General features: G+C 30.1%; 1 long non-coding RNA gene and 2 pseudogenes across 2 annotated transcripts; all 3 read right to left on the reverse strand.

Moving 5' to 3' along the window:
• Positions 1-1,700: 1,700 nt before the first annotated feature.
• Positions 1,701-4,276, reverse strand: LOC125369251 (annotated as a pseudogene).
• A 1,008-nt stretch (positions 4,277-5,284) lies between these two features.
• Positions 5,285-8,466, reverse strand: LOC125369129. Of its 2 annotated transcripts, XR_007214632.1 has the most exons (4): positions 7,685-8,465; positions 6,875-6,977; positions 5,653-5,717; positions 5,285-5,507 (listed from the first exon to the last, which is right to left on the reverse strand). It is a non-coding gene; the product is annotated as an uncharacterized LOC125369129 (long non-coding RNA). The 2 variants fall into 2 exon arrangements; XR_007214631.1 differs by lacking the exons at positions 5,285-5,507; positions 5,653-5,717 and having other exon boundaries at positions 5,916-6,977; positions 7,685-8,466.
• Positions 8,467-15,934: 7,468 nt separating this feature from the next.
• Positions 15,935-18,449, reverse strand: LOC125369252 (annotated as a pseudogene).
• Between the last annotated feature and the right edge of the window lie 237 nt (positions 18,450-18,686).

The raw sequence follows: 18,686 nt of genomic DNA on the forward strand, positions 1-18,686 counted from the left end.
AATAAATGATTTTTTTACCTTCATATCTTTATTAGTTTCAGTTATTATTGTTAGTTAACCATCATATTAATTTAGCAATAGTAATTGTTATGAAAGTCTTTAGGTTTAAAAGTATTAAAAATATCATCTTTAGTTTAATCTATGTTGGTATAAGAAACCTAGGTTGCATCATTAGCTTGTGTGACTTAGAAAAAAAGGCACATCATCATCTCATTCATTAGATCTAGACTTAAAGTAAAACAAGGAGATTACTAAGTAAATGGCTAGATTAAATATAGTTTTAGATTATAAGCATTTGCATTTGCATTGCATATTTATTTATTAGTTACTTTACTTTATAAAAATTATCCTCTCAACACACTGACTTAGAGTGTTTAGATTTATTTTTATTGTTTGTGTTAATAATTAGTCTTTATAATAAGTGACTTCATAGTTCCTTGAGAGATCGACCTCGTGGTGAACTTACCCATATTATAGGAACGGTTCGTGCACTTACGAGTACTAAAAAAGACACATCAAATATTTAATAAAAACTAATTGTAATCAATTAAAATAACTAATAATTAAAATTATAACTTAATAATTTATTACATTTTATAAAAATTAATTAGCATTTATTTAAAATTTATAATAACAGTATCTTTAAGAAATTTTAGTACATTAAATTAAATAATTTAAAATGTAAAAATTGCAATAAAAATATCTTAAATAAGTTTTGGTACATTAAATTAAATAATTTAAAAACATTAACTCATATATATATGATCAAATAGTTCCAACGCTATTCAATCATTGTATTTTTCTTTTTACTAGAATTAAGCAATTTATATATATATATATATATATATATATTTTATGATATCTTTATTTATTCTATTTAGAAATTAAAAAATAAAAACATAAAACTAGAATATTTAAAACTTAATAATGTATTTAGTATTAAAATAAATATAAATCTTATATTTAACACTCCTATAACTATTTATTCTTAGTTTTATTTTTACAATAGTTATGTAAACCCTATCTTTAACTTAGGCGTTTATATTTTATATTAACCAAGAATTTCATTTTCTTTTTGCAATAATCTCAATATGTAACTTAATACATATTATATCTGAATCATGATTAATATATCTTTTTAATTATAATTTATATAGAATTTTGAAAAATATAACTAGAAATATTTTTACAATTCGGATCATTTTCATCAAATTTAAAAGAATTTATCAAAATTACCAAAAATCATATAAATTTAGATTTTTTAGCCATTATAAATATTATAATTTGTACTTAGTAATTTTATAATTGAAAGAATTCTTATCTAAATTAAACCAACTAAATTAATATCAGTCACAAATAAAAAAAATTATACTAAATAAAAAATTTAGGTAAAATGTCATAGTTAAAGTGACTTTTCAATATCTTTATGTATTTATTGGATAAAAATTTAATTCTATATGAATTTACATAAAAAGCTTTTATGAGAAATTAATATAAAAATGTTAATATGTAATTTTATATAAAAGTTACATATTAAAATATTTTATATAAATTTGGCCTAAATTTTATAATTTTTATTCAATAAATATATTAAAAGTATTGAAAAGTCATTTTAATTACGACACTCTAGAATTTATCAAAAAATTGTATAGGAAATCATTGTCAAAAGAGACTTGAAGGGGAAAAGATATCATCCCAATTGCAGTTTTCTTTTTCTTTTCTCAACTTATTAAATATCACATATGTCACTAGGTGACAAAGAGGACAGAGCAACAGTTTTTCTCACAACTCCCTAATCCTACTAAAACTTATGTGCCAAGCAAAGTCTGCAACTGCAAGTAACACTTACTTCCATTAATACAAGCTCTGGCATAGACTGCTACTGACCCCATAAGTCACAGCCTTTTCAGATCTTTTAGCCTATGGTTCTTCAGTAGAGCTTCTACTTTCACTAGGTTATGGTCCAAAGTCCACCATGGCCATTATTCTCTTGCATAATCACGATCCTTCCATTCCTGATTTGTTGAAACCATCAGAATGTATGTCTAGGTCCTCATGTAAGGAACTGCTGATGCTTGTTCAGTGTAATTCTTCTAAATCTGGTGCATAGACAAGGCACAATGCACACTTTCAGATCTCTAAGTCCCAACCAGATGCGTACTAACGATAGAATTAAAGTCTAAGACGTTCAAGTTCATTCAATGTATCTCTTTCTGACTAAGCCAAATGTGATCTGACCCGATTTAGGTGCATTTTCTAACTAAGCCACAGTTAGGAAACTAGGCACCTGTATGATTAACTATAAGCAGCTCACCTTGATCATTTGTAAAGGCTTGCATGAGTACAATATTTGTTGGTCTATGACGGTAAGGTCTTGTGCCATCATCTGGACAACAAAAAGTAGTTGGGCACCGGAGTCTAAATATAGCACACATAGCAAATCCCATCAGATTACTTTCCAATTTGGAAGTAGATCGATACATACTTAAGAGCCCATGCTCTAATGGCTTAACCACTCTGGAATCTCACTTCTAGGAAGGCATACATCGAATCCGTAGCTAGGACTAGGAAGTTCATATACCATAAATGTGAAGAAATATCATAAGAATGTTTTCAAGTGCTATATATCTATGTATATCCACACAAAGCAAAAGGTGGAGTAGGGGAAAGAGATAGAACTTAAGATATGTTTTTAGCCATATCCATGCCAGATTACTGCAATTAGGATAGCCAACCAACCTTTGGTAATTTAAAAGATTGAATTTGGAATTTGTTGAAGTGTTGAAGTCCTCCACATCCACGAAAAGATAATGTCTTCAGGTTTGTTGAAAAAGGACAATAAAATATAGAATTACCCTTATGGTAGTCCCACTCATATCAAGTTCCTCCAAACATTCCACATTTCCCAATTGCTCTGGCAACTTACCGAGTTTCAAGCAGCCTGAGACAGTGAGAGTTTTAAGAGAATTCAAATCACAAAAGCTGCTTGGGAGACTGATAAGGCTTTTGCAATTGTTCAGATTCAACAAGTCAAGGTCGGTAAGACGTTCAATTGAAAGTGGCAGTTGTTCAATATCAGTACCATCTAAATACAACTTTGCCAATCGTTCCATGTTTCCCTTAACCTCTGGGAACTTCTTCAATTTACAGCAGCCAGAGAAATTTAGAACTTGTAAAGATTGCATCTCAATGTTGCTTGGAAACTTGCTAAGACATCTGTAATTTTTCATATTCAGAATCACAACACCTTTGTGAGACCAGGTTGATTAATGAACTTCAATTAAACTAGTACAATCTTCAAGTAGTTTCTCAAAGTTTGGGGCCCCAGTCAGATCAGGTGTTCTTATTAAGTCTTGCGAATAACTGAGATTGATGAATTTTAACCTTTTCAAAGTCTGTTAAAAACATAAGTAAAAAAAAAAAATACAAGAAGATTTCCCACTTTATTAAAAGGCAGAGCAAAGATATAAAATTATCAATAATTTTTCATCATAGAAAAAAGGAATAAAAAAAAAAGATGAGCAGAAGAACCAGGTTATCTTACTCTGGTTCTACTCCATAGTTCTTTGATGCAGCTCTATCTCATGTCCAGTTCCAAAAAAATTTCAGGCCTAAAGCTTGATGGTAGAGATTTTCCAATTTATAGACCATTACCTTATATACATTACATTCTTGGTGAATGATTATTTTGTTTACAAAAGATTTTAAATTATAGTCCAGTTAAGTAATCAAATGTTAAGCTCTCTTTCCCCCTTTTGTTTCACAAATACATCACGACACAAGTAACTGATGTAAATTACTACTAGAGCTTTATTCCTTAAGAGTTTCACCTTATAAAAAAGTTGCTTCATGTTTAAAATCTATCAATAAAGTTTCTCCTTTAAATCCTTCTATGAGCCTCCTTTTGAGATTAATAAGGTTTTATTTCCCATTCCTGTGCAGTGTGCATCTTATTAAAGTATTCTTATTGTCACTTGTTTGAAGTGAACTAAGAATGTCGAGATACTTTCAAGGCTTTCATTAATTTAAATGTGAATATTTTGGTGGTAGAAAAACTTCAAGCACCTTTTAAAAATGGTTTTATTTGTAGTGATAAGAAGCCTTTAGATGGAGAGGTCTCCTGCTCTTCTGCATCTTCAAAGTCAATACTTTGCTTCACTCATTTGGGGTTAAATTTCTTCTGTAGGTATCTTTATGGGCTTATGATTATAGGGCATTTATAGTAGCTTCCCTAGGCATCATCTACCAATATAGGAGGAAATGCTTCAGCAATCATGCAGTTATTTCTGATGTTATTTTATTTTTTCTTGTAATTATCTTCAAGGCTAATGTTTCATCTACTATATACATTCTTATATGGTTTTATTTTTTTTCTTCTATCAGTTCTCTTGTTTTAAATATGGGCTGCCATCTTCTTTTGCTTTCTACCTAATATAATTCATAATAGCAAATGTATGCATTAGGGGAAAGGCAAGGATATTACCTATTCTTTGAATCCCATCCAGATAAATTGGCTATCATCGTCACAACAGTCTTCCAATTTTTCAATTTCTCTAGATCTTTTCCAACATCCTCTGTCACGATCCAATCTGTGGGCCCATGACTGACACTAGGGAATGGGTAGGCGTAAGGCCACCGAATCCCATAGTAAGCCTGACACTCACTAACTTAATTAAATTTCATCTGATATTACTGATGTCCTTAACTATTACATTCTACATATTTAATTCGGTCTGCCAGAAGCATTAGGCAAGATCCGAAACCACAATAATTTACAACTGATAAGTCTATCATTTCCACTGTGGAGAATCTAAGATTTTACAAGTCAACATACCAAATCAATTACATCACCCAATGATGAAGGAGTCAGGTTGCTAGATAAGAGTCGCGGGAAGACTGACAATCATAAATCTAAAAAATAGTAAAATTGAGACTGTGAGTCTCGAGAATGAGTTAAAATTATATATCCAAAAATAGTTACAAACACTTCAATAACACATTTATTTAATTTGAAATAAATATTAAGTCATGCAAAAATAAACATGTCATGTCATGCAAAAAAATAATAATTTTCACTAATACAGGACGGAGTGCCTTAGCAGAACCCTAATCCCAACACTAAACATCTCGACTCTTTCTCATTCTAACAGAACTGGCGCCCAGAGAGTGAGGCTCGACCAGGGTCCTTAAATCCAGTTCAGGCACTTAATTATCACTAACACTCTTAGTCTTTTGGCTCTCTTACTCCAATAAGATTGGCGCCCAGAGAGCGAAGCTCGACCAGGGTCCTTAACTCTAGTCTGATCACTTAGGTTTCCAAATAAGCTGGCGTCTAGAGAGCAATGCTCGACCATGGACCTTTACTCCGGCAAACTCACTATACTCAGCCTAGAGAGCAATGCTCGAATAGGGCAATTCCTAATTTACCTTTTTGAAATTTTACAAACCTTTATCCCTTTATTTTTTGTCTCTGATTCATATTCTATAGCCGTCCCATCCCGAGTCAACTGAAACAATAAAATCGTAATGCAGAAAATGAAACTTATATAAATAGCATTTAAAACAACTGATTAAAATATTAAATCATGTAATCAAAATTACTCGTAAAATCTCAACATAACACATGTAAATAGACATATGACTTTAACTCACAGCTTTGACGACCTCCTAGCTCTGTTCCGATGCCTCGGGTGGAGCGAGCCGAACTGATAGATAATCTAATCACGGAAAATAATTAATCAATAACGTTGAAACATTGGACAATTAACCATAGGTCTAGATTCCTAGGACTAACTATCTAAAAATCTCAACTCGGGTAAATTCTACCAAAAATTCGGCAGAACCTCCCCTAAAATACGGACATTTACCCTCCGTAAAAAGGGTCCAGGACCTGCCAGAAAACACTTCAAATATTCAACAATTTATTTTAATGGGAGTCGGGTCCCCAAGACTTTATATTTTTTTTCCCGACTCCGTCACACATCACAAAACACAACCTAAGGCATAAAGTCGGACAATTAATTATTTTAACTCATTTTTTCTAAAGCTCAACACAAATCAATAAAACACATAATTTACCAAAGAATTCTAAAATAAACGGGCCAGATAAATTATTAAGACGCTTGATCGCTCGGTCGACTCGCCGCCGGAGTCCGATCGACGATCCGAATGCACCATTGGACTCGAAACGACGTGCTGATGATGATCCCTGCTTTCGATCTTCCTATCCGACCCCCGATCTCAAAGAATTTACTTAATTAATTTCTTAAAAATCAAACTAATTTGATATAAAAATAACTCCTTTATTTGTCTAGCATTAAAATTTCCATTTAAATCATTCCAATTTAAACCAAATACAAATAAAAAAATTATTTTAAATAAACTCATTTATTAATTATTATTAAAATTATCATTATTAAAGAAAAATTCTGGGTATTACATCTTCATGTCTAGCAAAAGCTTTCTCAAAGCTTCCTTTTTGTTTTGGTCATCAGAAGGTTCAACATTATAGAATACTGGGAAAATTAGTTATCCCTTTGTGTCCATACATTCGACAATCTTAACAAGTTCATCCAAACACCAAGTTGAAGAAGCATAGTTTTTTGAGAAAACAACAATTCAAAACTTTGACTCTTCAATGGCTTTCAAGAGTTCTATTGCAATGTCTTTTCCTCTCTCAAGGTGTTGGTCATCTCTAAAGACAATTATTCCTTTCTGCTTCAAACCAGCATATAAATGGTCTGTGAAGTTTATGCAGGTGTCTTCACCTCTAAAACCTAGGAAGACGTCATATTTCCATTAAGGGCATGAAGGTGGCAAAAATGAAGATGAAGAAGAAGTTGTTTCGATGCCTAGGGAAGTCATCAGAGCTTACAAATTTATGCAATCAATTTCTCAATTTCCACATCCAGTGAATTGCATAAACGACTTCATCTGGTGACTGGAATTTGCTTCATTGTCTGCTCCAACTAAGTTGCCTGCATGCATGTGGAAAGGGAGAGGCGTAAATTTCAATATCTTTTTTGGCTATGCAACGCATGTGTGTTGTTTGAAACACATTTTGAAAATAATAATGGTCAAAGATGAAAATAAATAATTAAAAACATTTCGAAACTGAGATCCGTATCATGTCAGATATGGTCTACTTGAGATTCTTCTCCAAGTAGATCCATCTGCACTGATCCTCAATCCTTAGATGCAACTGAGACAGAATAATAGCTCGAGAACAAGTTATATAATAGTGGCATATACGGTGCTAAGTTCTCTAACTTTTCATCCCCAGTTTCGACACCGAGTCCCTCTGAGGGGCTATAGGCTATAATAATAAGGTTAACTTTTCCTTTAATCAAGTTCTAAAAGCAGCCTTCGCAGATACAAAAGATGTTTTCTGAATTGAAACGAATCTTGAAACTATCTTGTACATACAAAAACTGATATGGAATAGTTTGCCAATTATTTTCTTAAATTGTAATCAGATCTCAAAATGAAGAAGAACGTACAAATCAGATAAACTACCATTGTAAGCTGTAAAGTAGTAAATAATGGAATTGGAAGGACCAACAAACCAGCAAAAAATAAATCTCTACTATGGAGGAAGAATAAGAATAAAGGCAAAGGGTAAATGCAGTTCTGCACTTTTGGAAAAGATCTAAGAAAGATAAGACAATAAGATTGTGAGCCTAACCTTACAACTTTTGAGTATTGCAGCAACTGATGAGCTCTATTTTGTCTTCAATTACAAACAACTGAAATCAGTTTTGGTATTATAATTACTTAAAAGGAATGATTATCAGCTATTAAGGAAAGTACAAACTCCTATGGGCAGATAAGGGAACCATTCCATCTCTGTTCTTTAGCAAGTCAAGTCAATACCAACCCCAACTTCAAAAGAAAAAGGATACAAAGTGCTATGGGCATAAAAGAGACTTTTCTTTAGCCAGTCAAATCAATAACAGTCCCCATCTTACTAGTAATAAATAAAATTGACACCTTTAGAGAGTAGACTTGACATGTGCAGAGAATTTTTATCCAACTGACCAGAAATAACATGCCAATTTAGAGTATTAAGCTTTTGACTCTACCAAGAGAAAATGAAAATTATTATTCTAGTCACATGGCCATCAAGAAAAGAAAACTACCATAAAAATATTTTTTTTTCTGTTTTTCTTACATTTGTGCTTGTGTCTGTTACTGTTATAATTTAAAATAGTTAATAGGTATAACATTATTATTTCGAAGGTGCAAAAGCAATATAGCTTCCTGGATTTCCCCAATGATCAAATTTGAAGCTTGACATTTCAACAGTGTAATCAAACCTCAAATAATATGCAGTTAAAGGATATATGTGAAATCAACAAAAACATCATACATACACATAAAGCTGTAAATGGATTACTATGGTTATATATAAACGAAAAAAAGGTACATACATCCATATATGGAAACAAAAAAAGAGGGAAAAGGTCATGAAAAAGAAACCTGCACAGAAAAGCTTGGCTGCTATTTTCATTGAAGCTCCATCGTCTCTGATGTGGTCATTGTATTTTCCAGTCTTCAGAAATTCAATGCCAAGTTTCCAATCTGCTCTTCAAATATTAGTAGTTAGTAAGGTGTAATCTAATAGATCTGCAGGGGCCAGAAAGAAAGTTCTTGTAGTTTAGTAGTATACATACTGAACTTGCCTTTCAAAGAGAACTGCTATAGAGTGCTCATAGAGGTATGCATGCACCACCAACATCTGCTATTTCCACTTTTTGAAAGACCAGATTTATCCTGCATTTCTAAATTATGTAGTTCAATCATTATGCAATTCAAATTGATAAAGTTGATACTCCAAGTCTCCCACCAATTGCAGTTGAATGAGTCAGATTTTCATTAAATAGATAATGTTAATTTCTTTACATATCTCATATTGTCTGGTTCAATCTCCACAAGCAATTGAACTAAGTATTACTTTCACAATCAAGGATATGTAGGTAACCTGACTGTCACTATGCAGCTATGCTGCCAACATGATTATTTTCGTTGCACTTGCAAATCACTTATCCCAAATGGCCTGATCTAAATCAACGACCATCTGCTGTTTCAAAAATGCTTTCCAGATCTATAGCACAGTTCGCTTCAAAATCAACCTCCTTAAATTCAAAAGTCACAACTACGGTCTCTTCTACTTCTCAGAGTAAGATAAGACCCATAATTCACAAGTAAACAATGGAACGGAAGAACTTACACCATGATTTGTACTCGTCCATTACAATTGACGAAGCAGAACAGAAAAGGACAAAAGCCAGAAATTATGGGTATGTTTATGCTGTCTCCTTTGTTACCAGTACTTATAATAAAAGCACGTCCCGTTTTTGAATTGGTGAAAACGATTCGAGTCTCTCATAACAATCTCCTTATGAAGAGGATTTGATGCTAAATTCATAAAACTGTGACAGTCCATATATATTCTAATGTTCTTCATGATTTCTATAACACTGTTCCCACAATTCTGATTACCTTCATTCATCACAGGGAACGCCAAAGCCAGCTTCTCACTATGATGGTGCAGCTACTCGTCTTTATGATCCTCCTCAACGTCATGCATTACCGAACTTGTCTCTGGCACATAGCCTCTCTCCTTCAACTGACCAATCAATAGCATATGGCGTTTCTTTGAGGATGGCGTCTGCCTCCAGAAGTTGAATTGACGTCCGAGTGAGAAAATAAAATGGAGTTGGAAGGGTTAAATGACCGGCTGGTACCAAACCTTGGTCACTTATATCCAATTGGTACCAAACTTTTAATTTGTTTATTTTTGATACCAGTCATATTATTTTTGTTTCTTCCACCAGTACCAATGCGGAATCCGGTAGTTATTTGCTAATGTGGCTGCCGAATTTATGAAGGACAACATACCACTTGCCACATATGTTGCTGACTCCTTTACTTTATCCTAGTCAGCATTCTAAGAAACCCTAAACCCAAGAATGAACAAAATTATTCCGATTGTATTTCAACCAATTGGCATATACAAATTGATGTTTATGGATGTTGATTTTTTTTTTAGGTGGAAACTGAGAATCAGAGGTTAAAAGAAAGGCCGATTGGGAGCAAAGGAAAAAGTGGGATATCGATAGATGAGGTGGTATTGTTGTCCTCCTTTGCGGGCCGGCAGAGGAGGAGCTGTCGACGACCAGAGATGATGTAGCTCCGTCTGATTCTTGTCCAATCCGGATACTGCCACTGTCTGCAACTGAAGTGAAATGAAACCACCATCTGGGGAAATGTGGGGATGTGTCGAAGGTCACCGACACTGGCAAAGCAGCGGTGAGAAATGGTGGTGGAGGAAAGAAAGAGGAGATGAAAGGGCTTTGAAGGGAAGAAGAGAGAGTTAGGATTAATGGGTAGCATTTGATACTGTGAGAGATTGATGATAATAACATAGCAAATCCCAGCTTCAAGATTGGAATGCTGACAAAGATAAAGTAAAGGAGTCAGCAACAGATGGGGCAAGTGGTATATTGTCCTTTATAAATTCGGCAACCACATCACCAAATAATTGCCGGATTCCTCATTGGTACTGGCGGAAGAAACAAAAATAATAGGAGTGGTACCAAAAAGAAATAAATTGATGATTTGGTACAAATTGGAAAAAAGTGCGAAAGTTTGGTACCAGCGGAGTATTTAACCTGAAGTTGGAACATGTAAATTCATTTATAAATGGTTTTTTTTTATTCCGGTGACGCAGGTGAATATTAATAATTCAACTTGTTATTTTATTATTTTTTTATTAATTAATTATTCTATAAATATTTTAAATTATAGACTCTTAATTGTATAAATATTTTTAAATAATAAATTTATTAAAATAATTATTAATAAAATATTTTTCTTTATTTTTGTTTAGATCACTCTCATTTTATATATAAATTATTAAATATAAATTTTAGATCTAAAATGTCATTAATTATGTGTTATATTTTCTTTGAAATATTTTTACTACACTTTTTCTTGAATTAGATAAATCACATTTTAATATATTCTTTATTATTATCATAGTTCGAAATAACTAATTAAACATAAATTTAATAATTAACTATTAAATTAATAGTTAAAAATAAACTATATTCTAGAATCGATAAAAATATCAAAATGAGACGAAAGAAATAATAATTGAAATTTCATTAAAAAGTTTCTAATCCTATAAATATTCTTACTTAATAAAAGATTAAAAATATTTACTTAATAATTTGAGACTAATACTATGTGATTTGAACAGATCGGCCGCATATATGGGATTACATTTATAATCCGAATTATTAAATGTGAAATTAATCATTAGTTCATTAAATTATTATGATTTATTTGAACATAATCTTCTAACAAATTCATATTGCTTAATACTCTTTTATAAACTTTTTAATAGGTCAAATTCTGCGAAAATCCTACAAACTTTCAGTTTTTATAAACAACAACTATAATTGGCAAGTTAAATATCTATAAATTATATATATTTTACATGAATGGGAAATTAATAATTAATATCATATATGAAAATATAAAGAGGGAACAGAAAAAGAAAGCAATGAAGGATCAAAATGTAAGTTCATGAATATTACACTTAATATTGCTAAAATTATGCTCTAATATTTATTCAAAAAGTTATAAGAGACACCAACAATATAGAACAATTAAAAAAGATAATTATAGATATAATATAACTGATATTGAAATTTTTAATAAAATTGGACTTCTAGAATTATATATGTACTTATTAATAAATTTAAATAAATAATTATATTAATACAATTAATGTAAGATTGCTAAAAGTATGCTCTAATATTTGTTTAAAAACTTATAAGAGAAATCAGTAGTATAGAACAATTTAAAAAGATAATTATAGATACAATGTAATTAATATTAAAACTTCTAATAGAGTTGGACTTCTAGAATTAGACATATAATCTGAATTATTAATATTACTTAATAAATAATATATTAATATAATTAATTAAATAACCAGTCATGATGTTTTAGTAAATTTGCATATCCCCTCCTTTGCATTTTTATTTATGTTATGATAATATTTATTTCAAAATTTTAATAAGTTCTTTAAAATTAATTTAAATATAATTTGTTTTTGCAAATTTAACTATATATAAAATTTTAAATGAATTTTCATTATAATTATACACATAAATTTTAAGAAATTATTATTTCATAAAATTTATTTTTAGTAAAATGATCCGACTTATACTAAATCATTATAGTAAATATATATATATATATATATATATGAAACTAATATTTTAAACATATTTTCTCTTTCCTACAACACTCTTTTCTAATAAAGTCTTTCTCTTAATTTAGATATATTAGTTATTTACTCATGCATTGTACGACCATTATTATTATTTTAATTATAAAATTAAATTTATAAAAATAACAGCAGATTAAATATTTTTAATATTTTAAAATTTTATTAATATTAATAATATATAATTTATTTTAAAATATTTATTAATTGATTTTAGTATTATATAAATTAATATTATCAATATAATTGATATTACTACTTTTTAAGATTAGAGATTATTATACAATTAAAAATTAATTTAATAGTGGATATAATATTAAGAATAAAATTAAAAATATTATTTTATAGAATTAGAGTTATTATCTAATTAGAAAATTAATTATTTAGTTAATATAATACGAAAATATAATTAATATGTTATTTCTTAGAATTAGAACCAATAATTAATTAAGAATGTAACTTATTAATCAATAAGTTAATAGAAAAAATTATAAAGTCACACGTAAATTTAAACTTTATGTATCAAAAGTAAGTATATAAATCAAAATAAAAATTAAATGTGTGAAACTATAAGAACACATATAAAAAAATTTATGTTCAAAAATTTATATCTATATTTCTTTTTTCTTATATCAAGTATTTAAGAGATTTATTTATTTTACCTAAACTTTTTATCTTTTTAACTTTTATTTCTTTTCTATTTAAACTTTCTAACTTTTTTTCTTTTATTATTTTCTTCTTTCATAAAATATTAATTTATTAATTTATTAATTATATAAAATAAATAGTATATATATTAGTGATATGCTACTTTTCTTGGTTTAGTAATCATCTTTATATTCAATCAACTAGGTTGTTAATTAATTATAATATTAAAAATAAAATTAAAAGTATTTTCTAAAATTAGAGTTAATGTTTAATTAAAAATAAATTTTTAACTAATATATCAATTATACGATAAATATACATCAACATAATATTTATATGTCAAAAATAAATACACATATCAAATAATTTTTTTTAACTTATTAATCATGTATGTAATAAATAATAATATGCTACTCTCTGTATTAGAAATTATTATATAATATAGAAACTAATTTATCAATTAATACAATATTAAAAATATAAGTAAAATGCTATTTTTAAGAGTAAAATTATTACAAAAATATCAATAAATAAAATAATGCAAAGGAGTATACTTATCAAAGAAAATTCTATATTTTTATATGTCAATATATATATATATATATATATATATATATGCATAAATGAAAAAAAACTTGAACTAATCAAACTACCCTTATAATTAAGTAATAATTAATCTATGTTCAACATAATTCCATTTTGCAATTACTTCAATTTAATATATTCGTAATTGCATTAGAGTTATTTAGTAATTAATCTAAATCATATCATAATTTTATAAACATTTTTATTTCTATAAGTAATTAATAAATTATTATATTACACTATAACTATGAAGGAGTCTAAATAGCTCATTATAATTTTAGAGAAAGTTCAAAAAATTACTATGTGGTTTGACCATTTGATATTTAACGTGTCAAAATGAGATCATATAATTTTTTCCATTAGCAATCAGCCATGACACATAGGCGGAAATCCTACGTATCACTCTTACTTTCATTACTTTCATATTTTTTAGATTTTATGAGGCCACTTGAATTTTATCAATCCACATAAGCACTCACCTTACAGAATGGATTAGCTCCCTTTAAAAAGAAATGAAATCCCAAACTTTTTCTAGTTTCCTTCCTTCATTTTCTTCACGATTTTAACAAAGAAAAAAAGCAAAATATTGGTTCTTCTTTAAGTCAGAAACGATGTGGTTGTCAGGTGGAGTCTCCATTGAAGATTGCAACGATCAATGAAAGAGTGGATAGAAATTACAATTTGGTACAACAGTTAAGGAAGTATAAAGAAGAGATTGTTCTAGCATACACATCACTTATCAAAAAATATTTTAAAATTGAACAGTACCAAAAGATTATCAATCACATACAAAAGGAGCGTATAAAGTCTAAGGAAATGTTGAAGGCTATAAGTTTTGAGTTGAATAAGGCGAAGAATATTAAGTTGGAGTTAGAAAAATTACATGTCGTTAGTGTGGAATTTGTATAAAAATTGCAAGTTTGCAAGTACTCTAGGCGCATGAAAAGTAGATGCTTTAGGATTGTTAAGTTTTTTGTATTTATCATTATGTATATTGTAATTTGGAAAGGAGAATGACTTATTTATGGTTGGGTGTAATAACTATAAACATAATAAAATGATCATTTGTTGTCCAATATGTTTGTGACATCAAACATACAAAAGCTGTTGTCAAAATAAGCTATGTCCACCATGTTTGAATTTAACTTACAGAAAGATAAATAAAATACATTGAAGCATTCAAAATTATATCATTTTAGAAACCTATAAATGCATTTAAGTATTCAAATTTCATATTACAATGTTAAAATCATATGAACCAACAGAACCAAAAATCCATTACCAATTCATGTGAATTATTTGAAATGATCAATATTTTTTATATACTATATAAAGTTGAGTTGTACTTTTATATTTTATTGTAAATTTAAGTTGTATTATATATAGATAAGAGAAATGAAGATATTTAAATTTAAAGAACTCATTCTTACTTTGCTACAAGTGTGTGAGTTCAAGCAACATGTTAAGTAGTATAGAAGAAAATCTCATTTGAAATTTTTAATATTTATTTACTATCTAAGAATTTATATTACTATTTTATTCTTTTTATCATAAAATTATAGTTTTTATAATAATAATTTATACACGTAACGTATGACGAGCAAAACTAGTATGAATAAATCTATTTACCATTGCAAGTGATGTAAATAGTGCATCACTTGTAAATCTATTTTACCTTTATATCCTTTATTTAGCTTCATGCCTATATTTTAAATATTTTTTTGCACCATAATTATCTTGAATAGAATTTTTCTCTTTACCTCTTTTTCAGTTATAAATCCTTTGAATAATCTTTTATTTTTTAAATCTCGTTCTCTTTCAATCTTTTAGTGATATGATATTGCAACCACTATAAAGCTTAAAGACCAATCATAATCAAGTTTGTATAGTAACAACCAAAAAGTACAAATTTATATCAACAATTTAGTATAGAATTTATTCTAATTTATGCGTCATTTCTTCGATTTATTATTATCAATTCGTTTATCTATCTCTCTCATTCTTAGTCAACTTATACATTTAATTTTTTTTTAAATTACAAATTGTTTTATTAAATAAATAGTACAAAAAATAAAATGAAATGAAAATGAAATACATGATATAATTTTAGGTTAAAACGAAGCATTTAAACCAAAATAACTCATGAGAACTTATTGATGATACTGAAAACCTGAAGGACTCAATTGGAAAAGAAAAATTCCAAAAGATCTAAACTAATAAGAAGAAATAAGTTGAGGAAAGATAAAGGTATAAAGAGAATTTGACACCTAGGAAAGTGATATACTATTCTCATCATTTTATATATAGATAGTATATATAGATATGCCAAGAAAGTATGCAACACTTACGTCCATTGATACAAGCACAGACAACTACTGACCCCATAAGTCACAACTTTTTTTATCTTTTAGCTTGTGATGCATCACTAGAGCTTCTACTTTCACCAGGTTCTGGTCCATCATGGCCATCATTACCTTGCTTAAGCACGATCCCTTCCACCCCTAATTTGTCCAAATCATCAGAATGTATGTCTCGATCCTCATGTAAGGAGCTGCTGATGATTATTCGGTATAATTCTTCCAAATCTGGTGCATAGACAAGGCGCAATGCACACTTTCGGATCTCTAAGTCCCAACCAGATCCATATTGACGATAGAATGAAAGTGTAAAACATTCAAGTTCATTCAATGTCTCTTTTAAGGATTGAACGCCTGTATAGTAGCCAAATATGATCCGACCCGGTTTGAGTGCACCTTTTGATTAAGCCACAGTTGGGGAACCAGCCACCTGCATGATTGTTTATAAGGGACTCACCTTGATCATTTGTAAAGGCTTGCATGAGTGCAATATTTGTTAGTCTATGACGGTAAGATCCTGTGTTATCATTTGGACAAGGACAAGCACTGTAGGCCGAAGTCTAAATATAGCGCATATAGCAAATCCCATCAGAATACTGTTGTTCCAATGTGGAGGTAGATCTATACTGACTAAAGAACCGACGCTTTAATGACGTAACCACTCTGGAATCTCACTTTCAAGAAGGCAAACATCGAATCTGTAGCTATGACTAGGAGTTCCCTGTAACATAAATGTGAAGATATACAGTAAAAATGCATAAGTGTTATATATCTATATATATCCACATAAAGCGACAGGAGTAAAGGAGAGAGATAGAACCTAAGATATGCTTTCAGCCATATCTATGCCAAATTACTGCAATCAGGATAGCCAGCCAACCTTTGGCAATTCAAAAGATTGAATTTGGAATTTGTTGAGGTGCATAGCTTTACAGGATTTGGAAAATTTTCCAATTCAACACAATCATCTGCCCCAAAAAATTTTATATTTGTGGGGAGTTCCGGGAGTGATTGAAGCCTCCTGCAATTTTCCAAGTGAAGGTCTTCAAGATTTGAAAGTTGACAATGCTCGAAGGTAGACTAAGAAACTTATTATCACTAAATCTAATATTTTTAATGATGATAAGCAACCAAGTTCACTAAGAACTGCTCCTTCTAGCAGATTGCAGTTGCTTAGATTTAATGAAGTCAAGGAACACAGACTTGACAAAGGTGGCAACAGCAAACACATAGAATCTATACTTTTTCTTGGAAACAACAATGAGCTGAGGAGAAAACACCATGAAGTAGGTGGCTGTCCTCCACATCCATAAAAAGATAATGTCTTCAGGTTTTTTAAGAGGACAATAGAAGATGGAGTTTCCCTTATGGCAGTCCCACTCACATCAAGTTCCTCCAAACATTCCATATTTTCCAACTTCTCTGGCAACTTACTGAGTTTCAAGCAGCCTCAAACAGTGAGAATTTTAAGAGAATTCAAATTACAAATGCTGCGTGGAAGACTGATAAGGCTTTTGCAGTTGTTTAGATTCAACAGGACAAGGCCAGTTACATGTTCAATTGAAAGTGGCAATTGTTCAATATCAGTACCATCTAACTACAGCTCTGCCAATCGTTTCATGTTTCCCTTAACCTCTCGGAACTTTTTCAGTTTACAACAGCCAGAGAGATTTAGAACTTGTAAAGATTGCATTTCAATGCTGCTTGGAAACCTCCAAAGACATCTGCAATTTTTCATATTCAGAATAACAAGCCATTTGTGGAATCAAATTGACGAATGAACTTCAATTAAACTAGTACAACCTTCAAGACATAGTTTCACAAGGTTTGGGGCCCCAGTGAGATTAGGTGTTCTAATTAGAGCTTGCGAATAGCTGAGATTGATGAATTTTAACCTGTCCAAAGTCTGTTAAAAACACAGGTGAAAAAGAAAAAGATTTCCCACTCTATTGAGAGGTAGAAAGAAAGAGGAAGATACAAAATTACCAATATTTCTTCATCACAAAAAAAAGGAATGAAGAAAAAGAAGATGAGCACCAGAACTAGGTTGTCTTACTCTGGTTCCACTCCATAGTTCTCTGATGCAGCTTCAACTCATGTTCAGTTCAAAAAAAATTTCCAGTTTGAAGATTGATGGCAGAGATTTTGAAGGATATCCATGCCATTTAAGAAGTCGCAACTCATTAGAGAGGTATTCTAAGCCTTGGGGAAGTCCTACATTTGAGATTTTTAGGAGTCTTAGTTTTCCCATCTTCAAGAAGGCTTTGGCACTCAAGTTTACCTCCTTTTGTTTTGATAAGTTGTAAGTCCTAACTTCAACTGCTTCAGTTCCGTGACAATTAAAACCTAAGTATGAGCAAAGACATAATCACAAGAGTATATTACAAGAATTACATAGAAATACTGTTTAATTAAGTTAAATGGTGTCTGGAAATATGTCTTGAAATTCCACTCACAGAATTTTTGGTTAACACCTGATTGACATCCTCATTAACCCATAACCTACTGCGCTTTCTTAGTTCCTCAAGTGATTCTTTCAAGACAATCTTTTGACCCATCTCTTGCAACAAATCATGCATCCACAATCTATTATTAACTATGTTGATGAGAGATTTATCAAGGAGAACACGAATTCCAATAGCTGCATAAAAATCAAAACTGTTCAGCAATTTCATTATATAATTCTTATCCATCCCATTGAAGAAACATGCCATATTCAGGAAAATCTTCTTTTCTGTTGGTTTTAGTCCATTAAAACTTATTTTAAGTCTATCTAGAATTTCTTTTTTAGAGTC

Source organism: Ricinus communis, chromosome 2 (assembly GCF_019578655.1).
Source record: "Ricinus communis isolate WT05 ecotype wild-type chromosome 2, ASM1957865v1, whole genome shotgun sequence".
Lineage (NCBI taxonomy): Eukaryota > Viridiplantae > Streptophyta > Magnoliopsida > Malpighiales > Euphorbiaceae > Ricinus > Ricinus communis.